Source organism: Papio anubis, chromosome 9 (assembly GCF_008728515.1).
Source record: "Papio anubis isolate 15944 chromosome 9, Panubis1.0, whole genome shotgun sequence".
Taxonomy (NCBI): domain Eukaryota; kingdom Metazoa; phylum Chordata; class Mammalia; order Primates; family Cercopithecidae; genus Papio; species Papio anubis.
Window position 1 is genome coordinate 84,164,847 of NC_044984.1, and position 26,633 is coordinate 84,191,479.

The window sequence follows — 26,633 nt, forward strand, 5'->3', positions numbered from 1 at the left end:
TAAGGGGAAACCAGTCTAAGCAAAATGAAGAGCAATAGCCAAGACTCTGGGAAGAGAATGATTTCTTCTGACATCAGTGGTCATAAAAGTAAAGTAGGATTAGTTGGCATGTTTTGGAGTTTTTCTCCAGTTATGTTCAATTGACAGTGTTTGAGCATGGAATAGGTAGAGAGTTGAGTTTAATCAGGGCTTTGATCAAATGAGGAGTAGCGTGAGGGAGTTGAGGGTATTTGTAAGTGGGTAATGGGTGTAAGGAGGGAAGTGAGGTGACACAAGTAAGGAGACAATGAAGAAGTGCTAGGAATTGTTAATTGCTAGGAGATCTCAACAGGAATGAAGAAGTTGTAGAGGGAGGGTTCCTAAGGCAAGTGTACAGGAATGGTAGGAGGTGGTATTCAGGAAACAATGCTTGAAAACGTAAACTTGAGATTTCAAAGGTATACGCAGTTATTGTAATGGAAAAGATAGAATGGTAGGAGTGGGAGCTTGGAATAATTAAGGAAATGGTTGTTGAAAATGGAAAGCCTAGAGGCCCAGGCAATTAGACAGATATCTACTGGTCTGTTGAAGCTATTAAGAATGATGACAAGAGCAGCGACAGAGAGAGTCAGTGAGCCTTGTGCTAAATATTCCACATAGTTCTCACTCTTCCCTGAATGTGTTATGATTTGCTTGTTTATGAGATTTGCATATTTCTGTTTGGAATATTCTTTCCATTCATTCTTCCAGTTTAGATGCCACTTTCTCTATAAGGCCTGCACTGGCTTTCCTCATATAGATTTATTTTCCTTTGTATTTATTTCTTTAATGACTATAGTTTTTCATGACACCAAATTGTAAAGGAAATTTTTGTTCAAAAATCTGCCTCTTCACATAGACAGTAATGTCTCAGAATGCAGAGATTACATCTTATGCATCTTTGCATCCATTCAATAAACAGTTCTCAAGTAAATGCTTTTCTATTAGAATATTAGCAAATTAAGGGTGTGGTTCTGTCCCAAAACATAGCACAGTGTCTAGCAATCATTTTCTAAAGAAAAAAAAAGCCAAGATTCACTGGCAGTAATTATTGTCAAATGTCTACAGTATTCAAATACTAGGTAGCATGCACAACCCAGTTAACATTTGATTACAATAAAACTTGGACCATATCTGAGCTTTTCTATCTATAAATGTTTAAACCATACCAGCTGACTAATATAAGGCAAATGGAAAGTTGAACCAAAGTGAACATTCATAGTTAAACTTTAGGAGAGAGTTGAAGACATTTAGATTCAAAGGCTGGGTCAGTTTGCATTGGAAATATGCTTGGAATTTATTGCAGCTGCTGAAAGTGGGATAGCCTGGAGGTGTACAGATTGTGGAATGACAGCTGTTTTGTGGAGCAATAAAATCGAGGTAGCTCTTCTTAGTGTCAAGTTCTCCTTATCAAGAACACTGAATTTTTTTTTTTAAGTCTGTATGGCAATATTCTAACTCATTCTCCTCAGGGAAATCTCATTGAAGAACTATTTATGGATTGCTTACATCTGAATTCTCAGTCTTGCTTGTGCATTACAATTATTTGCAGAGTGTTTTTTCAGATAAATAAGCCCAGGCTGCACCTTCAGAGGTTCTGATTCAGCAAGTGTTTTTATAAAGCTTTACAAGTGATTCTGATGCCTGGTCAAGAAGGAGGACCACTGAAATAGAGTCACATTCCAGTGAAAAACTGTATTGTGAATTATTTATTCTCCAAAATCCAAATTGACTGAAATCTTTAGTCCTTATTAAATTATTAGAGAACTGCACATTAAAAAGGAGTCAAGCTCCTTTGTGAGAAGGTCCACATTATGTTATGATTCATCCATTAGAAAGAAGCACTTTGTTTTCTGTAGTGCTGTACGGGTTAAGATTCATTTATGTGGACGATTCCCTGAGTTTCAGTTGCTGAACTTCAGACTAAGCTGTGAGATAATTATGGTTGTACCCTGAGGTAAGCACCAAGAAACAACCTGTTTACGGAGGTAGAGAGGGAAAACACAGCATTTGGCACTGCTAGAAGAAAACACAATAACACTCAATTTCTAAATATATGGAAAATATTAAATTTCCAGATTTAAAACATTTTATCATTTATTTTAATTTTTTTAACCTCAGGAAATACTCCTAATGGTATTGCAGAAAATGAGATATTTTTTTGGATTTTGTGTTAACATATAATAGATTAAAAACAATCTTATGTCACTCTGAGTACCTCTTGCCTTTATATCTTTTTAGCATTTATTTATCTAGCTTATACTGTATTATTTTACCTTAAAATTATTTTTATTTTCTCTATATATTTACTCTTTAAAGATAGTGGTATCCTTTCCTAGCTTGTTCCTTTTCCTTCTTTTATTTCTTACAAGGACACTTTATAGTAGGACCTTTCCTTTTTCTACCTGCATATTTGGAGAATGCCTAGGCCCTTTTATAAACATTAAATTTGTACCAGAAGACCTAGGTTTGAATCCATATGCTGCCATCCATGTGTGACCTACTCAGTTTCTTTGAGGCTCAATTTTCACAATGTTAAAACTCCTTTCGATGGTGATTATAATAAGGGCTTCCCAGAAATGTAGGATGATAAATGCAGAGGCCCCATATCCATAGTGCCTCAGCATATTAATTCTTGAAGCCAGTGATCAGATGAGGAGGAGCAGGGCAAGGGAGTTGAGGATATATTTAAACAAGTAATTTTTGTAAGGAGAGAAGTGTAGTAATATAGGTAAGGATACAATAAAAAAGTGATAGAGACTGTCAATTGCTTGGAGATCCCAACAGGAATAAAGAAGTTTTAGAGTGAGGGTTTCTGAGACAAGTGTAAGAGAAAGGCAGGAGATGGTGTCCCATCTTTCCTTTGTAAGGAATCCTTGGAAATACAGTTCTTTCCAGGGTGCCTGGATCCTTGGTCTTGTTTCTACAGTGTTCAAACAATTGCAATTTTCAAATTTTAAAACTCTGGACATGTGCCCCAGGATTGTATCTTAAAAATATAGTGGGAAGTAAGACATTTATAAAGGATTCAAATGAATCCTTTATAAATCATTCTTTTGTCTCCAACTTAAAGAAACTATCCTGAATTAGGACACAGCCTGCTTTCTGTAAAGAATTTTACAATTATTATCAAAGTCATTTTACAAATATTTTACCAAAGCTATTTTGCAAGACCATTTTACAAATATTATAAATTGCACCCCTGTTGACTCTCAAATACAAGCTCAACAGTCTGACAAATTAGCTTTCTTATTTAGTCAATAGCACTATCAACATACAGGTCGCTCTAATCTCCAGGATCACCTTTGTCTTTTGCATTGAACGCATATCAGTCTTTGATTTCTTTCTTAGTGTCCTAGTGCCATCCCTAATACAGAACTTCACCATGCTTACCTCATTTGCATGGCCTCTACCCTTCTAGTCCCTCTCTATGGGGTTGGATTATCTTTTCCTTTACTCCAACTCTGTGTGGTTTCTGAATGCTTGCTGCATCTAGGTCAAATTTCTTGCCTGACATAAAGCTCTCTATTATTTAATCTCTTCTGTTTTGTCTATCACGGATATGATTTGTCTTTGTATTGCTACCAATATGTCATCTTGAATTGTAATCCCCATATGTCAAGGGAGGGAGGTGATTGGCCCATAGGGGGTGGTTCCCTCATGCTGTTCTCATGATAGTGAGTGAGTGCTCATGAAATCTGATGGTTTTGTAAGCTTCTGGCATTTCCCCTGCTTGCACTTCTCTCTCTCGCCTGCCACCATGTAAGATGTGCCTGCTTCCCCTTCCACCATGATTGTAAGTTTCCTGAGGTCTCCCCTGCCATGCAGAACTGTGAGTCAATTAAATCTCTTTTCTTCATAAATTACCCAGTCTCAAGCAGTTCTTTATAGCAGTGAGAGAATGGACTAAGGCAACCACTATCACCTACTACTTTCCAATGAGAGAGAAATTCCCACCCCCATCACACGCCAGGCTTATCACTATGTCATTACACCCAGGCAGATGTCTGACACTACTATTTTTTTTTTTTTTTTGAGACAGAGTCTGGCACTGTCGCCCAGGCTGGAGTGCAGTGGCCGGATCTCAGGTCACTGCAAGCTCTGCCTTCCGGGTTCATGCCATTCTCCTGCCTCAGCCTCCCGAGTAGCTGGGACTACAGGTGCCCACCACCTCGCCTGGCTAGTTTTCTGTATTTTTTAGTAGAGACGGGGTTTCACTGGGTTAGCCAGGATGGTCTCGATCTCCTGACCTCATGATCCGCCCGTCTCGGCCTCCCAAAGTGCTGGGATTACAGGCTTGAGCCACTGCGCCCGGCCTGACACTACTATTTTACATGTGAAAATGTTTACTATGGTCACATGTGGAGTCCAGGTTTTTTCTCATCTGCCTCTGCACATTTTAGAAACACATGAAGGTTCAGGTTAAGTTCTAATTCTCATGGTAAGGTTTTCCTTTCCCACCAAAAAAGGCCACAAAGGACCTTTCTTGCTTTCTAACTTGATAAGTGTCTGTTATCTTTTCTCTTCATTTGGGCAACTACCTCTTACTTATTATCTGTCTTATATCAAGAGGTTTTAAGGTAACATTTCTGTAAACCTCTTCCTGCATCAATTAACCTGTAGGCTACCTTAGAGCAGAAATTGTTTGAGTCTTAGATCTGCAATTTGCTACCTAGGACCCTAAAGCAAGTACTTAAATTTTTTGTTTTTTTGCTTTGTTGTGATGTTTAATCTCTAAAATGAGGACAATAATAAATAATACTACTCTGTACCCAAACTACAACACAGGATTGCTACATATGACTCATGAAACTTCGTCTCTGAAAATGCTTTGTAAATATTGATATACGTACTTAAAGTATGTTAGTTTTTATTGTTTTCTGTCTGCCAAAGTGCTAGTGCAATGGTAACTGAAGAGGAATTACTGTAAAGTCATATATTAAGTTGGTATTTAAATTAATCAATCAATTAATTAATTATTTAAATTAATTAAATTAAATTAAAGTAATTGCGATTTTTGCCATCAAAAGTTACTTAATAATTGAATTAAAGTAATTCTACTTGGTGTCTCTGATATACTAACAGAAACCCATGAAATTATAGCTCTCATTAGCAATAGGGTTTATTTTATTAAAAGGATGAAAGGAGTGAGTATTAGCCATTATTAAAAATTCACTGAAGCATTCATAATAATATGGTACACTTCCACTGGTTTTATGTTGTAGTGTAGGCATTCAGGTTTCTATTACTCTAATACAGTAGTCGCTTATTTGAACTGATAGTTGGAAATTTGAATTTGTCTGACTGACTACCTTAGCAACAATGGCAGGAGTGAAGGTACAAATGGACTCATCTTTACTCTGATGATTCAGTAACTTTCCTGACCCTCACCTCTTTCCTCTGCATGATGTAGTTCTTTACATAATGAATCACCACAGACTAATAAACTTTATTGTATGTTCCCAACTAGCATCTGCAGGAAGTCAGATTAAATCCTAGGTGAAGTTCTCAGTGGAATCTCAGTCTTTGATCACACCACCAATGTTATAATTTTAGAAGTGTGACAAGATGATTAGAGCATTTTAAAATCTTGGTACTAGGCACAATACAAAGTTAAAAGCTGCCATGAATTTTGCTGCTTAGGCAGAATACCATCCTTTGAGGCACTAATTGACAAAGAAGTAGAATGTTAAATAAAGAAGTTGAAATTCAAATGAAGAATACAACGTATTTGGAATGCTGTCAAACATACTGTGAACTTTATCAGGCATTAGCTATTGACCCAAGTTAGGAAAAAGTGAAAAATGTAAGGCCTAGATTTAATAGTGGTCTCATACACAACTCCAAGTAGTTTTATAATTATTTTGCCATCTGCCATATTTAATGTTAAATTAAAAATGAATAATGATATTTCATAATTTCATTAATATACTTGAGTTAAAGATGTACATATATTTTACTGAACAAACATCCTGGGAGAATTGTGGGTAAACATGAAGACAGTTGTCTAAAATGGGGTGGACCAAAATGATGTCATAAAGCCACCACCACCGTCATCACCAGTATGGCATAAAATACCATTAAGGATGACATGCAACAAAATTTTAAAGTGGAAGGAAGGAAGCTGTGTGCTTCCTTCTTATTGACTCCAACTGTTTCTAGGCTTCGGTGTCCCTTGCTATTCATTGTTTGCCACTGTAGCCCCCACTGTAGCCCCTTTCCATCTTCTTTGTCCAGCAGTTAGACTTGCTCAGTGTCTCCATTTCCCTGAGACTTAGTTATCAATTTTAGAGTGAGTTATTGATGTATGTTATGTTACCATCCCTCTTCCTTCCTTTATATCATTTGCTTTTCAGTAGGATCTTTTTATTGTATAATAAGGATATAGTAACAGTAGCGAATTTAATGGCATTTACTATGTGGCAGGCTTTATTCTAAGCACTTTATATATAAACACATTTTTTGTTTGTTTTTTATACAAGGTCTCACTCTTTTGCCCAGGCTAGAGTGCAATGGTGCAATCATGGCTCACTGCAACCTTGAACTCCTGGGATCAAACAATTCTACTGCTTCATTCTCCCAAGAAGTTAGGACTACGGGCTTGTGCCACCACACCTGGCTAATTTTTTAGTTTTATTTATTTTTATAGTGATGGAGTAGGCTGGTCTCAAACTCCTGGCCTTAAGCAGTTCTTCCATAGCCTCCGACAGTGCTGGGATTACAGGTGTGCGCCACCACGCCTGGCCTATGTTAACACATTTAATACTTACACCAACTTTAAGAGTTACATACTAATATTATAACCATTTTACAGATCATGGAACCGAAGCACAAAGATGCTAAGTAGGCCATAAAGTAAGAAGTGGCAGAGTCAAGGTTTGGAAACCAGACAGTTTCACTCTAGAGTTCCTACCCTGAACCACTAAGCTATCCTGCATGAACATGGTGGTGGGGGGTACACAGGATAATGAGAAATGCCAATGCCCTGAAGTCATAAACACCTATTCAGATCTTGTCTCTGCCCATTACTGGTTGTGTGGCTTCAGCAATATATTTAATTTCTCTGAAATTAATTTTCTAAGATGTAGAATAATGAGAACAGTACTTACATTCAAAAGCTTATTGTACATAAATAATGCATATAAAGCATCTACCACCAGGGTAAAGCATGCTTCATGTGTTTGAATGTATGACTTGGCGGAAATGAGGAAGATATTTTTGTGCAATGGGATTTTGCACAACCATTTAGCTGCCCTTCTTGGTCTGTGTATAGAGTAGGCCAATGTGTAACACTTGTAGCAGCAGCATCAGATCGGTCAGCCCAGTGTTGTCAGTCAGAATTGGGAGAACGTTCAGAGCAATATGAACTCAAGAAGTAGAGGTGACAAGCAGCATACCTACAGACTAGAGGATACCTAGGTTATAGTGTGCATGAGATCCCCATATTGACAGGCATTTGTTGGTAGCCAGCTTTTAGAAGGAGATGATGAAGTTATTAAGCAGAGGTTTCTGAAGGAGGTTGTGTCCTGAAATGCAAGTATATATGATATACTTACTTTCTATGTAAGGATAAAATTTACTCATACATAGAGTATAGAAATCCCTGCAAAAGTTTAAAACTGTCTTTATATTTGACGTATCAGGTTAAAAGTGACATACTTTTGTATACTTCTTCCATGTGGTCCCCAAATATAAAATTGGAGCTTTATTTATTTTGTCTTTGTGTGGGTAATACTTTTTAATTTTACTTGCTTAAAGATAAATCTGTGAAGCAGCTCCATTCATTTTTCCTTCTAATTTTGTAAACATCAGGAAAGATGTTACATGTAACAGATTGTTGCATTTAAGGAACAATGTCAAGAAATTCACATCTGCCACATGATGTCATGGAGGCTGCACTCAGAAAAAATAACTACTTTCCAAGTATTGATATTGAACCAACAATACTTAAAATGTTTATCTTTCAAAACCAAACTCTAGGGGACAAAATGAGTCTGTTATTTTAAACATTATTTGGAAACAGCATTAAGAACGTTTTGCAACTGATACATGTCATTAATAGTTTACATTAGCTTCCCACATAAGGGAAGATACTATCATACTTTATAAATAGGTCTTGTGGGAAAATCATTCTTCCTTGAGGTTAAACAATCTGATATACATTTTTAATGTAGGAATAGTTTAATGCAGTTTGAAAGGTAAACCATGTGAGGCTGTAACATGCCAAAACCCCGAAATCATTTATGGTATGTTAAAAACTCATTAAATGTGGTCTCCATAGTTTCTGGGATAAACACAGAAGCTAGAGAATGTATTTACGAGACTAAAAAGTACTGCTCAAGAGTGAAAAAACAGACAATGGCTAAGGGAGATAAATTGTCAGGTGGAAGAGAATGTTTAGGTATAAATAAATTCTAATAAAGTTAAACATATGAAAGATTATAAGAGGTGACAGTGATTACCAGCTCCTTTCCTAATTCATTAAGGATGGAAAAGGAAGTGGTTTGAAATTGCAGTAGGAGAGATTTAGGTTAGATATCAGAAAGAACTTCCTAACGGTCAGGCTGATCATTTTTTAAAGAGCTCCTGAGAGATATTAAGAGCTCCTGAGAGACAAAGCTTTTCTCCAGGGATTTGTTTTTCTCATTATTTTTGAGACAGGGTCTCCCTGTGTTTCCCAGGCTGGACTTGAACTCCTTTCTGAGCTCAAGCAATCCTCCTGCCTCAGCCTCCCAAGTAGCCAGGATTACGGGTATGTACCACCACACCTGCCAGCCCAGGGCTTAATTAAAAGCAGTCCTACAATTACAGTGACATTATTAAGATTGTATTCTGAAATCTTATTCATCACTGAAAGTTGCTGTGTGTGTGTCTGTGTGTTTAAAGTGGATAGATGTGACTCATGATTACAAAATAAAGCAATTGATTCCACAGCACAGTGATGAAGCTAGGCGGCATAGTAAAACTCAGATACTTTGTGAAGATGCAGAGTGATGAGAGACAGTCAGAAATCCTTAGTTTATGGAAACTAAGTCCTGACTTTGAGGTTAGTCTAAGTGAAGCAGTACATTGGTAGAACCATCTGTTTTTATGAAAATCAGAAAAATCCCCTTTGCCCTACAAACTATCCTTTCAAAAACTGTAAGTAAAATAGGAAATTAGAATATTTCTTAAAACAAACAGAGTGCAAAGCATATTGGTAAGAACTTAGCTCTCTCATTGCGCTTGCATCCAAATAAGGAAACAAAAGCTTTAAAAGGCTGAGAGGATTGTTCAGGTTTCTGTAACTTCCTAGTGGCAAAACCAAGGATAGAACCTGTAGTGGCTGCTGTGGCGCTCTGCTCAGATGCCTCCTCCACAACTCTCCTCCCCACCACAGTTTTATGTCTGAGACACTCATTCCATCTGTCCACAGCTGGGAGTGTTCGTTGCTGAGACAAACAGCCAATTTCCTCTCCAGGAATTATCTTCTTTCTCTGGGCAACGCACTGTCCTCTGCCAAAGGGAGTTGCCTTGCCTAAGTTTATACCTCCTCCCTAGGCTAGGGGCAGCCTCTGGGGAAGGGGAAATTAGAAAGATCAGCCTCTTTACCTCAATTCAGGACAGCCCTGAAGGGCCATTCCAGCTCCAGAACTCCCTCAGAGAGCAGCTGAGGTCTTCATTTCAATTACATCACAGTTCAATTTCTCCTGTTCACTCACTTCTGGTTTCATTACTGTGTCACAGATTTGTCCTGTTGGTACTTCCCAAAAACTTGCTGCATGCAATCTACATCTGAATCTGTTTTCTAAGGAGCTGGACCTCAGTTAGTCAATGCCAGGAGTGCTCTGAGGTTTTGGAGTTGGATCATTCATTGACCAGCTGGTAATGAGGATGTCAACACTGTAGTAAGTGGAGGACTGAATGCCTCTAGCATGATTGATTGGTCTAGTTAATACATTCACTGTTGGTGACTAGAAAGGGATACTACTGACAGATAATGCACAGAGGACTTTGGAGTAGTAATTATCCTAAGTCAATGAAATCAGATGATTCTTAGTGAGTGTTATCAGTGCATTGGGAAAAGACAAAGACTGAGGGTTGTTAAATTACCAAGTTAAGGTCACTGTGGAAGTTAGAGTGTTTCTTAGGCAGGATATAAGGACTCTCTCCTTTTTTACGGCCATAGGAGAGGCATTGTTGAGAATCACATACACAATTTAATTATAAGGCTAGTGAAATTTCAGAAAAAGTGGAATTCCAAACTCTGGCATGTCTATTCTACCCTGATATGACTATGGGACCCTGAGTGAACAGGAGCAAAATGCTGAGGCTTGAGAAGGACACCTGGATGGAAACCTCTTAAGATCCAGATTGCCCTGAATCCACAAGGGCCTGCAACAGTGGGCCACTCCTTGTTATTAAAGGCTGGAAGACCACTTTCTCCCACCCTTTGCTTGAAGATAACACAGAAGGTTTTTTCTTATAAAGCTTTTACATCAGAGTCTACTGCAACCTTGCTTGCAAAGATAGATGATCAAGAGAGTGAAGGAAGCCCCCCCCCAATAACAAATCATGTCTTGTTTCTGGTTCTATGTCAGAGTTGAAACCTACTGACTAAAGGAGTGTCTGGGTCCCCATGAGGAAGAAACCTACAACACCATGGTGAGTATACGTAGCCATACTCTAATTACTCAGGATTGCATTATGGCCAGTAGCTACCCTATTGGATACAGCTGATATATAACATTTCTATCATCAGAGAAAATTTCTGGACAGTACTGCTCTGGAATATGGGAAGACCCCAAGAAGATTTAGGGTATTTCTATGCTGGTGAATTTTTTAGAGGTTCAGTAACCTGGGGAATGCAGGGACATTTTCTCCAAAGTAAAAGGAAAATTATATCTTGCGTCTCCCACCACAAAGAAGAATGCAATGCTTTGCAGACCTCTTTGGGCTTTAAATGTAGCACATTTCACACTACAGAATCCTGCTCTGTCCAATGGCCAACTGATATGTACAGTAATGACCTGAGAAGGTCTTGGTCACAGAGGCTTAGGCCTCTCAGAGACTGGGGTGTAGGTTTACCCAAAAGGTAAGTCATGTAGACCAACAGAAGTGTTAGCTGTTGATGAGGAAAATCTAAAATGGGTAAATGAGCAACAAGAATCTGGAGTGGCTATTCTCTGAAGGATGAACTCACTGTACAAAGTAAGTAGATCCAAACAGTAGAATTAATGCTATGGCACCCTATCCTGATCCCTCCTTCAGGAGCAAGACCCTCATTCTCTCAGCTGTTGAGAGTTGATATGGTTAGGTTTTGTGTCCCCAACCAAATCTCATCTTGAATTGTAATCCCCAGGTGTTGAGGGAGAGACCTGGTGGGAGGTGATTGAATCACGAGGGTAGTTTCTCCCATGCTGTTCTCATCATGGCAAGTGAGTTCTCATGAGACCTGATGGTTTTATAAGGGGCTCTTCCCCTTCACTTCTCTCTTTCTTTCCAGTTTCCTTGTGAAGAATGTGTCTGCTTCCCCTTCTGCCATGATTGCAAGTTTCCTAAGGCCTCTCAGCCATGTGGAACTATGAGTTGATTAAACCTCTTTCCTTTATAATATAAATTAACTAGTGTTGTATTTATAGTAGTGTGAAAATTGACTAGTACAGTAAATTGGTACTGCAGAGAGTGGGATACTGCTATAAAGATACCTGAAAATGTGTAAGTGACTTTGGAACTGGGTAACAGGCAGAGATTGGAACAGTTTGGAGGGCTGTTCCAAAGACAGGAAGATGTGGGAAAGTTTGGAACTTCTGAGAAACTTGTTGAATGGTTTCGACCGAAATGCTGATAATGATGTGGATGATGAAATCCATACTGAGGTGGTCTCAGATGGACATGAGGAACTTCTTGGGAAGTGGAGCAAAGCTCACTTTTACTATGCTTTAGCAAAGGGACTGGAGACATTTTGCCCCTGACCTAGAGATCTGTGGAATTTTGAACTTGAGAGAGATTATCTGAAATTGGAACTTACGTTTAAAAGGGAAACAGAGCATAAAAGTTCAAAAAATTTGCAGCCTGACTATGTGATAGAAAAGAAAAACCCATTTTTCTGTGAAGAAATTCAAGCTGGGTGCAGAAATTTTCATAAGCAAAGAGGAGCCCAATGTTAATTGCCAAGACAATGGGGAAAACGTCTCCAGGGCATGTAAGAGATCTTAGTAGCAGCTCCTCCCATCACAGGCCCAGAGACTTAGGAGGAAAAAATGGTTTTGTGGGCCAGGCCCAAGACCTCCCTGCTCTATGCAGGCTCAGGACTTGGTGCCCTGTGTCCCAGCTGCTTCACCTTCAGCCATGCCTAGAAGGGGCCAAGGTACAACTTGAGCTATTGCTTCAGAGGCTGCAAACCCCAAGCCTTGGCAGCTTCCATGTGGTGTTAGACCTGCAGGTGCACAGAAGTTAATAATTGAGGATTGGGAACCTCCACATAGATTTCAGAGAATGTATGGAAATGCTTGGATGTTTCCAAGCAGATGTCTGCTGCAGGGGTGGAGCCCTCATGGAGAACCCCTACTAGGCCAATGCAGAAGGGAAATGTGGGGTTGGAGCCCCCATACAGAGTCCTCACTGGGGTACTGCCTAGTGGATCTGTGAGAGGAGGGCCATTGTCCTCCAGACTGATCCCAGAATGGTCATTGTCCTCCAGACTCCAGAATGTAGATCCATTGACAGCTTGCACCATGCACCTGGAAAAGCGGCAGATACTTAATGGTAGCCTGTGAAAGCAACCAAGAGGGGAACTGTACCCTGCAAAGCCACAGGGGCAGAGCTGCCCAAGCTCACCTCTTGTATCAGCATGACCTGTATGTGACACATGGAGTCAAAGGAGATCATTTTGGAGGTTTAAGTTAATAATTGCCCTGTTGGATTTTGGACTTGCACGGAGCTTTTAGCCCCTTTGTTTTGGCCAATTTCTCCCTTTTGGAATGGGAGAATTTACCCAATGCCTGTACCCCCATCCTATCTTGGAAGTAACTAACTTGCTTTTGATTTTTTCAGCTCCTACGTGGAAGGGACATGCCCTGTCTCAGATGACACTTTGGACTTGGACTTTTGGGTTGATGCTGGGATGAATTAAGACTTTGGGGGACTGTTAGGAAGGCATGATTGGTTTAGAAATGTGAAAGAGACATGAGATTTGGGAGGGGTTGGGGCAGAATTATTTGGTTAGGCTTTGTGTCCCCACCGAAATCTCATCTGGAATTGTAATCCCCAGGTGTTGAGGGAAAACCCTGATGGGAGGTGATTGAATCATGGGGGTGGTTTCCCCCATGCTGTTCTTGTGATAGTGAGTGAGTTCTTACAAGATCTCATGGTTTCGTAAGGGGCTCTACCTCCTTTGCTCACTCTATCTCCTGCCACTTTGTGAAGAAGTTGCCTGTTTCCCCTTCTGCCATGATTATAAGTGTGAGACCTCCCCAGCCATGTGAAACTAGGTCTTTATAAATTACCCAGTCTTGAGTATTTCTTTATAGCAGTGTGAAAATGGACTACTACAGGAGTATTGGCTGCTGTTTTTTCCTATATGATAATTCCCCTTGACCAAAGAAATCTGTCTGTATGAGTTCATTTTCTGTTGTTTATAACAGAATACCTGAAACTGGGTAATTTATAAAGAAAAGGAACTTATTTCCTATGGAAGTTGAGAAGTCCAAGGTTGGGGGGCTGCATCTAATGAGGGCCTTCTTGCTGGAGGGGACTCTGTGTAGAGTCCCAAAGTGGCACATGACATCACATAGTGAGAGGGCTGAGCACGATACTCATGTTCCTCTTCCTCTTCGTATAAAGCCACCAGGCCCAGTCCCATGATAACCCATTAATCCAAGAGTAGATTAATCTGTTTATAAGGGCAGAGCCATTATGACTCAATCACCTCTTAAAGTCTGCACCTCTCAACACTGCCACATCATGGATTACATTTCAACGTAAGTTTTAGAGGGGATAAATATTCAGACCATAGCACTTTGTCATCCAAGAGTGCACCTCTTCCCTTGATGTAGCTCACATCCAGTGGCTGGCAGACGTAGGCGAAAAGGTGCAGCCCCCTTGCCTTCATGGGCATAACTCTGAAGGGCTAGCCCAGCCCCAGAGCTTCCCATGAGATCTGCTGAAGCCTTTGTTGTAACTACATAAAACATCAACTTCTCACTTTGACTGATGTCGTTTCCCTGTCTCCCTCATATGTATTGTTCTCATGTGTAGTCATCATCAAGAAATATCACACTCCCAGCATTTTTCCTGCACACAAATCTTCATCTCAGCATCTCTTTCCCCAGGGCAACTGACTTAAGACAGAACCGAAAGCAAGTGACCTGCAGTCTTGGGCTTAATTCTAGCACATCGAGATACATATATATTTACATGTCAAGTATGTGTTTATTACAAGATCTTTATGCATGGACTGAATTATTTAATTTTTTAAAAACATAACTGTATTTGCTAATAAGTGAGTAAAAGTAATAGTATATTCAATGTTAACAGTAAGAGCCATTTTAATTTCTTTTACTTCTAGGCGAAACCCCCTGATCCCAGGTCTTGTTTTCACATTGTTTCTCTCCAGGGTGTGTTATAGGATACTTAATTGTTATGTTGATCGTCATTGCAGCCTACCTCTTTTGAAAGCTTTGAAGGAAGTAACCTATGAACATAGATCTTTTTTTGTTGTTGTTATTTTGGCAGCAGCAAATATGATAGGTGAATTTACAACAAATACAGAGGATCAAAATATACTATTAGACACTTTTATATTAAAAGATGGAATTGCTCTCAAGACTTTCCCCATCTGGCCTCTCAGAGGAGGATTTTAGCATAGAGATATTTGGGTGTTTCTACCCTGAAAATATCAGCCTGATTCGGGTGAGAGCAGCTTCCTAATAAGGAAGGCATTGCATAAGTAATAGCTACCTTGGAATACTATGATTCTAAGCTCTCTAGTCATTTGAAAAAGAAAGAAATGTGACTCAGTAGAAACAGCATTGGATGGAAGCTGCCACTGATTTCTTTTATGACCCTGATTCGGCAACTTAATTTTTTTGTGCTTTTCTTTCTTTGTCTGTGAAAAAGGTAACTGGAGCCAAACATGGTGGCTCACACCTGTAATTGTGGTACTTTGGGAGGCCAAGGCAGGAGGGCTGCTTAAGCCTAAGAGTTAAAGATCAGTCTGGACAACATCAGGAGACTGTTTCTAAAAATAATTATAAAAATTAGACAGGGATGGTGGCACATACCTTGTTGTCCCAGTTACTTGGGAGGCTGAGGCGGGAGGATCACCTGAGCTTGGGAGATCGAGGCTGCAGTGAGCCATGATCACACCACTGCACTCCAGCCTGGGTGATAAAGTAAGACCCTGTCTCAAAACAAAACAAAACAAAACAAAAAACCAAACCAAAACAAAAAAAGTAACTGGGAGAAATCTCAAAAAAACCTTTGTTTTTCCTAGTTCCGTAATTATATGTTCAGTTTATTTTCCAATCTGCAAATTATCTCTTGGTTTTAGAGAATTATCTTTTGCATGCCACAGAGTAGCAAATGATTACTCTTAATTTTTATTTTCATTATTTAGTAACCTAAAATCATTAATATTATGAAAAACATGCACAATATTCTTTAGTTTATTAGATTAAAAAAATTGTGCCATAAATATTTTATGTAAAGAAAAATTCCAGAGGTCATTTAACATTTTGGTTTTAACCACATATATGTAGATGAAACTAGGTATAGAACATTCCTAGTTACAACAATAGCATATTTAAAAAAATTTGAGTTCCTGGGGGAATAATGAATGTTTTGTATGACTAGAGCTTAGGGAAGTTTTAGAAATCTGGTAAGAAATATGACTAGAATGTAGCCACAGGCCAGATTATGTAAGACAAAAAGATGTTTCCAGGGTGCCCATGTCACTTTCTCTGCTGTCAGTGGAAGAACATAGGGGAGGGAAGCAGTTATTCAAAGGAGTAAAACTGCAAGTGAAGTAGAATAGATGAAGAAGGCAAAAGGAGGAAGTGAAATCAAACTACTTCCTTTTTCCTTCGTCTTAAGCTCCACTTGTATACAGAAACTGAAAAAAGGGACCTGAATTTCTTCCCTGATCAGAAGATCATCTTTGTATAATTTATTTAAAAATGCAGAAACTGATAACTTTTATTTTTCAGGATTTTTAAAGTGGAAACGTTTATTTTACTGTTATTCTTGAATATGCTTGACCATGGCCAGGGTTTTAGAGTCTTCCATGATTTCTGTACACGAACAATCTGAACTCATTGTCCACCTTCCTTTGATGAGTACCTTCTCCTTTTAATCTGAGCAGTCCCCTTAAATTTCAGGAATATTATTATTTTCAGAGTACAACCTGTGTGCCATAATTTGCCATTTAATAACATTCCCTTGAATAGCTGAATAACATTTTGTATTTGTTAAAGGACTTACTAAACACTTCCTGGTTGCCTGAAATCAGACCAAAATAAATTTATATTGTGCTTTTAAATTCCACTGGCAAGAAAGGAGGCTAAAAATACTATATTTTCTAGAAAATATAAAGTGATGGCTCTTGTCTTAAGTAAGTATTAATCATATTAGTATCAAATTGCTAAGTACATCTTTAGAAAAAAATTGTTTAGTGAGATAACTGATGTTTACCATGGTATAAATTTCCATTAGCACTCAACCCACCAGGTAATACATTTTCTCTTACAGCCTTAACTGAAAATGTCTAATTGCAGGCAAATAATATTCTCAACATGATAAGCTTCAGAAGAAATTCAAAAAAAAAAAACCAGCAGAAATGCAACTAAACTTTGGCTTTTCCAAGGAAGCTTTGGAAATAATTCTTCAAATATGTCAGCCTTAAATGTTTCTAATGGAAGTGTGGGTGGGAAAGAGGGGAAAAGATGCAAGAGAGTAAATGCTGGGTTATCCTTCAGAAAAAAGATAATTATGAGGAGAACATTGACTTGAGCTTACAGCAAAACAATTTTGGGATTTCAGTCCATTCTTTATATGTCCTTTACAAATATCTTACCCTCTTTGATCTTCATTTTTCCCGTCTGTAAATGTGAATAATAGTAACTGTGGAAGACAAAATAATACTCTCCACCAAAAGATGCCAATATTCTAATCACTGGAACCAGTGAATGTTACTTTACACAATAAAGGGGCTTCTGTAGATGTGATTAAGAATATGCATCTTGAGTTGGAAAGATTATGCTGGATTAAGTGAGCCCAATCTGAGTATATGAGCCTTTAAAGGTGGAGATTTTTTCCTAGCTGGAATCAGAAATACACTATGACAAATGAAGTAGGAGAGATTTGAAGCATGAGAGAGATTCATCCTAATGTTCTGGCTTTGATGGGGGGATGAAGCCATGAGCCAAAGAATGTTGCAGCCACTAGATGCTGAAAGAGCTCTCAGCTGACAGCCAGCAGGAAAATGAGGACCTTTGTCCTACAACTGCAAGGAACTGAATTCTACCAATGACCTGAATGAGCTGGGGAACAGATTCTCCCCTAGAGCCTCTGGATAGAAAAAATATCCCTGTTGACACTATGGCTTTAGCCTGGTGAAACTCTTGGATTTCTGATTTAGAGAAATAACAATTAAATAAATTTGTTATTTAATCCACTGTTTGTGGTCATTTGTTTAGTAACAGCAGAAAACTAATAGAACAACTGTATCTCACAGAGTTGTGTGATATGTGTGATAATGTGTATAAAAATGTGCAGTCCATTGTAAATACTATATACAGGCTAATTGTTATCATTGATGCTCTCAGTATCATCATGCTCTATTCTGCTTGTAAACTGCCAACCTTTAAAATGCCACTCTTAGAAAATAATAACTACTATTTACTGAGCATCTACTATGTGCAAGATATTCAACATTTGCCATATCATTTCATCTGTGTGAAATGAGATAGAAAGCATTATGTAATTTTACATATATGGTATATGACAAAAAATGTGACCTTGCTGGATTTTATAAGATTTATATTTCTATCTGTCTTAAGGACAACAGGGTGAGAAAAGTTTAGAAATGTAGTTCTAGTCAATGACAAAGTGCTAGGAGAAAGTTAGAAGTTTGTGTTCTTTCCTCTTTTTTGATTACTGCAGATGAAAATTAAAATAGAAATTATCAGAGAAAGAAATGCAGCATCTGAAGTGGTTAAATGCTAGCTATTATCCAGTGGTGTTCATGAAAATATGCACAGTTTACCTTTAGATATTGGCTTTAGAAGATCCCTCCTGCTGAACTGTGGACTGTGATCAGACACAGGCCCCAGTGAGCTGTCTACTGCTTGTGAGCATTTTGTTTGATGAGAGAAATTGAAGAAGAATGCTCAGTTTGAAAACGAGTCTTAAGGTACAATGCTTTGAGTCCTGGCGTCTCAAACATGTCTCCATGGACAAAAATATTCTTTGAAATTAATTGAAGACGCTCAGCTCCATGCTTGGATATATGCTTCCAAAACAGCTACAGATTTCAGCGATGTTCTTTCATGTAGTGAGAATAAAACTGTTTTTGACAGGGAGAGGATGCTAGAAATGGCAGGTCACAGGAAGGTAAGCAAATAAGGAAGGTAAACAAATATTCTGGATTACTTAATGATTTTGATGCTATTTCGCACATTTAAAGGATGATGTCAGTGGAACATATGCTTTAAGATTTCTTGTAACAATTTTGAGTATCTGCATCCTTGTTCATCAACTCTCTTTCTGATACAATATGTTTGTCTGAGTTTGTGGATAGAGGCTGTGACTTTGGAAGAAAATTTCTTGACTGGACAAAGTTAAAGAAAACACATGCAAACACTCATGACCTTAGTTCCAGGGCTGGCCCTAGCCAAAGCTGTTAAGTAGGCAGATTTTCATTTTTCCAGGACTCTTTACTTCTCTATTCTCTGCCCTTTCCTCCATTTCAAAATCTTCCATTGCCAGACACCAAAGTCTTCGTGTCATCCTTCATGATGTTTACTGATCTAATTTACCCTGGTCTGTTATAGACATAGCTGAGGATGTTTGTATTTTAATGGAGCATTTAGTAGGTGTAGTTATTTCAAAGGAAGAGATCTCTAATGGTAGCATTACCACATTTCCGGGTAAAGGTGTCTTCTTGGGCCTCTCAAAAAGACCTCAATTAGCAACCAGTTGCTATTTCATTTCACTATCCTTTTACCCTCAGCCCAGGTGGTGGGTGCAGCTAAGTTCCCTGGGCACTAGTTGTTAGTTGTGCAATAGGAACCACCCATATTTAGGTTTTCTAGTTATAATCAACATCTCACCGGGGCTGTGAGTGAAAGAAACAGATTTAACTCATATGTGTTAAACATTTAAATCCGTGTTTACAATTAGTCCCACAAAACTTACACTATTATAAGAAATATGGCAAAAATGCTATCTGAAGGCCCTTGAGCCACTGTTTTCTGTAGAGAAGTGTGGATTATACCTACCCATCAATATGACACTGATTATCAGGCTGATACTAATGGTTCATGTTTAGTCCATGTTTGTTGAACAGACCAAGGATTTGGACCCTGGGACAAGACACATAGGAGGATCAGGAAAATGGTGCTAATTTCTTTTGTAAGAACTATTAGTGATTGATGGATGCCTATGAGACATGATTTTTCAAGTCTGTGGTGGAAAAAAGAGTGTTTTACATGAGGACAGAAGAATTTGGAATGTTGTCTCTTCCCCTGTCTGTTCCAGATCATCACTATCTCATAGATTTGAGTTATTTTTGTATCTTAAATGTCCTTATGCTGCTTTGAAAGATCCTAACTAACTCTACACCTCAGAGAAGACTGAAAAAGAGATACTGATTTGTCAGGGGCATTCTTTCTTCTCAGGTTGGGTAAATCCGTGATTGCCTGCTTTTCCTGAGGGAAAGAATTAAATTCTCATCACTATTGATAAGGTACAAATTTAGCATTCTGTTTTGGATCCACTAGTATTTAACTGACTGTGTCACTCCAATGTCAATGCTAGAGAAAGCTTTATAGGTATTTGAATTCTTTAGCCAGGACACATTTAAAATATCACTCAGACAATTTAGCAATTCATGCTAAGTGTGACCACAATGACAGCTGCATTGCATGGTATAAGTCTTACAGTCATTGTAGACCCTTCACATATCATTCATCACTTAAATATTAACGATTTTACCTCTCACATATTTCTTATATACAGCCCTTTCTAGATAGTCCTGTTGTTAGTTGCTCCAGTTCAAGCACTTATCATTCTAATTTTTACTTTTTTTGATGTAATTTCAGACATGAAGAAAAGTTACAAAAATAGTAAAATAACTCCAAGATGCCCTTCATCTACCCCAAATATTAACATTGCATCATATATATTTTTCTTTTTTATGTATATTTTCCTGAATTATTTGAGAGGCAGTCATAATGTCTTTGTACCCCCAAATACCTCATTATTTTTTAAAATGGCTTTTTAATTCCGTAACAATAGCACAATAATCAAAATCCATTGTGAACTTAACATTGACATAATACTATCATCTAATTTATAGATGTTATTGAGGTGCTCAGTTTGTCATGTAATGTCCTTGAGGCAGAAGAAAATCCCATGCCATGCCTCGCATTCTCTGGTCATATCTCTTTAGCCTACTTTCACCAGTCTGTCTTTGTCTTTCATGATATTGACATTTTTGAAGTGGACAGGCCAATTGTTTTGTAGACTGTCCTTCAATTTGGGTTTGTCCAATGATTATTCTTCATTAGAGTCAGGTATGTATTATTGGCAAGACTATTGGGGATGTGATGTTGTGTCCTTCTTAGTGCTTCATATGGGGAGGCACATGATGGCCATTTGCCCTATTACTGAGATGTCAACCTTGATCAGCTAGTCAAGGTCATGTCTGCTAGTTTTGTTTTGGTTTGTTTTTGAGATGGAGTCTTGCTGTCACCCAGGCTAGAGTGCAGTGGCGTGATCTCAGCTCACTGCAGCCTCCACCTCCCAGGTTCAAGCAATTCTCCTGCCTCAGCCTCCCAAGTAGCTGGGACTACAGGATCGTGTCACCACACCTGGCTAATTTTTGTAGTTTTAGTGGTAGAGATGGGGTTTCACCATGTTGTCCAGGCTGGTCTCCAATTCCCGAGCTCAAGTGATCTGCCTGCCTTGGCCTCCCAATGTGCTGGGATTATAGACATGAGCCACCACGCCAGGCCAGTGTCTGCTAGTTTCTATATTGTAAAATTACTACTTTTTCTTTTGTAATTAATAAGTGTCTAGAGAGGAGACCCTCCTCATTTTTCGTCAAAATTATGTGATCCCACTGTGCTGTATATTGATGGTTAGTCCCACTACATTTCCTTCCTACCCTTCTCCATTCTGCTTTGGGCTTACTAGGTTCACTTGGGAGGACCATGTCAGTCTGGTCCTCTGGTGTCTGGTTGGGTTAATCAAGGGGGAGTCAGTCCTGCAGGAGATCTGAGAAGGGTGAAGGATGAGGTCCAGGGCTATTTCTCCTTAGTTTCCTCCCCATAGTTTCCCTCCTCAAGGACATGCTGTGTTCCTCAATGGAAGGTCAGACAGACCATCTCTCAGGCTGAAGCTCTGGGTTTTGTAACTGCCTTCCCCGCTTGTTTGCTTCAAGATTAAGGATGGAAAAAGCATCCCTTGTAGTTTCCCTACGCTCTTTACATTCTTCCCAAACCTTTGTAAACTCTCTTCACGTTTCCCAATTTGAATGTTGTATTGGGCTGTTCTTGTGTTGCTATGAGACTGGGTAATTTATAAGACAAGAGGTTTAGTTGGCTTATGGTTGTGCAGGCTGTACAGGAAGCATAGCATTCATCTGCTTCTGGAAAAGTCTCAGGGGACTTACAATCACGGTAGAAGCCCAAAGGGGAGCAGGCACATCACATGGCGAAAGCAGGAGCAAGAAAGAGAGAGAGGGAGAGAGAGAGAGAGAGAGCATGAGGTGCCACACACTTTTAAACAGCCAGATCTTTTGAGAACTCACTTTCATGAAGACAGCATCAAGCTATGAGTGATCTGCTCCCATGATCCAAACACCTTCTACCAGGCCCCATCTCCATCATTAGGGATTAAGATTCAACATGAAATTTGGGCAGGGACAAATATTCAGACTTCCCACTAAGAGCCTTACAACACAGTCTTCTACTGCACTGTTTGCAATTTCTTTCCTATTTTCTCTCAGTTGCAGATACTGCTCATTGGACTTCAATACAGTCTCAACCCTGACTTGTTCTTCTGTCAGACCTGACTCAGGCAGAAAGTACACTGGATGCCAAAGGCATCAGGGAACTGGATCTAAGATGAGCTGTTCTGCTCTGCAGCCAGTCCTCCAGCATGCCTGGGGATTTTCCTTTACTCCCACATCACTGGCATAGCTTGTGCCAGCCGGCTTCTGCCTTGGTTTTCTGCTTAGCATTCTCATCTCCATTTGGGATGGAGTCTTTCTCTGACCCAGTATTTTTTTTTTTTTTTTTTCAGTAGGGCTGTAAGACTGTAAAATTTTGCTTCACTCTGCTGGTACCCTTCTCCAGAATGCTGGACCCTCACCCTCAGATCCCCATTTATTTTCTGAAATCATGTTTGGGATAGAATGGTTTTCCTAGGTGGGCCATCTTTCTTCAGTTTGCCCTTCCACACCCCTCTCCACCCAGTTCTTCTTTGTTTTCCCTTCCCCTCTCCATACTGACCCATGCAAACTTATCAACCCTTGCCTTCTGACTTCTAGCTGGGTTTGGCTAATGGGGAATGCTAGCAGGAGATTCAAGGGAGTGACTCAGTGAGATAGGAATATTTATACCGCTAGCTTCCTCCTTTTGGGGTTACCTTGAGCTGCTCACTTCTTTCCACTGAAGGTCAGAACTCCACACCAGGTGGTCCTCCGCTTCCACATTCTTGGAACTGTTCCCACTCTTCACCCTTTCTGGCCTAGGGTAGATTACAGCCTAGCTGAGCACTGGGGTATTGCATTTTTTGTTGTGGTCTAGCATTACATTGTTAAAAATATCCTTTTATCAAACCTTCTTTAATTATCCTAACCTGACTGTGATGAATGCTTCCTTCTGTGACCTTGACTGAAACAGCTTCTATGGACAGCCCTTTCTGCCTTGGTGGATCATCTAGTATCTGAAACATTTGCCAGACTCAGTGGATCTGAGACTGATGACAGCTGCAACCAAGCGTGAGGATCATTGTGCTCTTCTGGAGTGGTCATTTGATTGTAGACTACTTCTTTGGGCACCAGCCCTATACCTGGGTCAGTTTTTCCCGGCTTTGTCCCTGCCCAGTCCTAGACTCATTCCCCTCATTACTTACCCTGTTAAAGTATCAGCATGCCTTGTAGCAGAAGCAACAGTTATTCAAATGAAAACATGAGTCTCCCTATCTATAAGCTACATGAAACAGACTTTTGGTTTAGACCTGTTCCTTGTGATATCAGGACAGATCCCAGTCTTCTAATCCTATGCTACTGTGGATGTAAGGATGTGTCTAAAATATTCATACATAAACCACCAAAGACATGCTTTTTAATATGAAAGTACAATTTAGTTTGCTAATTTAAATTGCAGTTGGTTTAGATATTGAAACATTAGTATAATAAGCTTCATTCTGCTAGCATTTACTGTCAAGAATATCCTGTACCTACTTGATTACCCTGTAAATCTCTCCATCTATGGAGATATTTGAAAGTGTTTTAAAAGTTGAGCTAATAGATTGCTAGTCACGTTTTAATATTTTCAGCTTCTCATTGTTTTTAGAATAATAAAATTTTCACATAATTCAGAAATGTTTCTTTGTGAATATCTTAAGTTGTGTCAGATTCAAAGGATAATTCATAGTGAATTGCTCTAAATTGCAATATGCTACTTTGAAGGCTTTTTTTAAATTAAGCTTGCGTTATGGGATCATTACGTCTGGAGTTTTCTAGTATGTTATTTTTGTAGCATATTAACTCTACTTGTTGGTAATGTTTGAACTCTAAGTTTTGGTGGGATATTACCTACCATGATGTTTTAGAGTGACTATTTCTCCTTAGTTTTGAGTTGGTATATGCATGATTGGACAGGCTTTGCTATTTGGCTTCTGTTAAATGACTGATTGTCTTGGCCATTTCCTAATGAGCTTGTGTTTATTTCTGTTGAGGTTGGCATTAATAAATCTTCTCAGAAAATATGCCAGGGACTGACCTGGAATAGACTCTCAGTGAATTTTTAGCTTTGAGGATATTTCTTCTATGTCAGGATTCAGGCCAACTAGCATCACCGTGTACTAGGACAGAATTGTCAATGACCACCTTTTTCCTATTCTGTGAACTAAAGGGACCATCGAAACTACTTAGTCAAAGATATTAAATAAATTTATTAGTTAGAAGATAAGCAATATCTAGGATCTTATTTAGAATATTCTAAGGCCCAATTCACTTATAGTAAAGACAGATAGAGGAGGAATTTTCAGTAGAGATCATAAACAATTGTGTAAATTCCTGCTTATAGCCAGTGTTTTAATATTGAGGGCTAGCTGTTTATTTGCTTATTTGTTATTCTTTTGTCATCATCTATTTGACCCTTATTTGCCATATATGCAGTTATTAAAGATTAAGAGAAGAGAAAACATTTAGAAGAGCTGAAAATAAGTTGATAAAGTTAAGTTTTAATTTTGTCCCAGTTAATTTGAGCTGTCTGTATCCCTTTGCCATTTGAAGTACCTAGAATATTAGTGCTTGGAGAGACCCTAGAAATGATTGATTCAGCTCTGATTTATTGATTAGGAAAGTGCTCGAACAGTTTACAAATTTACTAGGGCTTAATTTGCTAATAATTTTATCCTGTTTTGTAAAAATAGCTGTGATAAAATAATGTTATAATTCTTCTTACAGATACGTTTTAAAAAATTGCTGGGAGAGGCAGTATAACATTTTTTTAGCTGTTGTTTTACGTGAGCAAACTCATAATAATAAAATAGAGGATAACTGCACAGATATCAGGAGCCTGAAAGAGGTCTAACTAATTAAATACTAGGATTTCTTGCCGCTGCTCCCCGAATTTTATTAAAATTTCTGCTTCTCTACTGCTAGATTTCTTGTTGACTTGGTCTCGTTTATGTCTAGGCCTTGACCTGGGAATCTATGCTATTTAACTTTGTTGTGTTATACAATATAGAAGGCAAGTGGAAAAATGCAAAGGAGCCTCATGGTAAATGAGATTTGGACTTCCCCAGACATCTTTATCTAGCCGTGCAAACCACCTGTTAATGGAAACACCCTAAGTCCTATGCCCATATCTTAGCTTCCAGATATAATGTGGCTGTAAAGTAGCAGGGACAGCGAAAAGTAATCAGGTCATTTGTAGAAACTTTTCTTCTCACTTTGTTGCCTGAAAATTGAAAGCTGACAGTTTAACCACTGACAATGAGAATGCTGTCAAGATGCTAATGTTCAGGCAGTTTCCTTTCTAATAGTCATGCTTTATTAGAGCAGTACCCCTTTATTCCCCAAAGATGGGGAAAACATATAGTGATGCTATGGACTTCTGAGAAATACCTTCTGCTCAGATTGGATACCTAGGTGACAAAGTAAGAATGTATTAATTCATGGACTAGGTACATAGTTGGCCCTTTTGATAACTGAGTCAAGAGACTACCTTGATACTCTACCTTGTCTCCCTTAAAGTAGGTTTATAGTTTACCTTAAGGCTAAAGTCAATTTAAATAAAGAGAACCCTGGCTGAAAATCTCTCCCAACTCCTAATATTGAGTTAACCTGCCTAAAGTAGCTGAGCACCAGATGTTTTCACCCTGCCTCATTTTTCTTATCAGTCGGCCTCCCAGGCTGTTACCTTATGACAGTTGAGACACTTCAATATTGAAGTCAGAGGAAAACTGGTCCAGGACTGAAGCTAAATACTATTAGCATGCTGCTGATACCATCCTGAGGTACCAACTCACTGACCCCAGCTTTAGAAAACATTAAATGGTTTTCAGGCCTAAGGACAGGACACATGGTTTGGGTCTTTGAAGTTGATACTTTTATGTCAAATTTAGCTTTGGCGTATAAGTGAACTGACATAACTAAGCTGAAAATGTGACTGTAAAGCAGGAAAATATCAATGACTATTTAAGTCAAATTACACTATGAAAGCTTTGCATTTACAAAATGCTTTCACATGCATTGTCTCCACTGATTCTCCCAGTAATCCAGCAGGGCAGGCCAGGAGATAGTTTCATTCTGTTTTACAGATGACAAATCGGAGAGCTATAAAGGCTGAGAGATTTCCCCATGGATACTGTGGAGTTGATATCTGATCTTCTGGCTCCTAGTCCAGCACTCTTTCCACTGTGCTACACTGTCTGAGAGAGAGAGATCTTCAATCAGCCAGCCAGCCAGCCTATCAGCTAAGTGGACTGTGCACACAGGGGATCCAGAGCTATGTACTAGTCATTGTACACCAGGCACATATTGTTTTTCTCTTTGTAAATCCAAAATGACTAGGTAAAGAATTTCATCTGTTTGGTAATCATGTTGGTTTAAAGGTACACAATGCAACAAATTTACAAATTAGTTATCCTGAAAACTTTAGATGAAAATTATATTC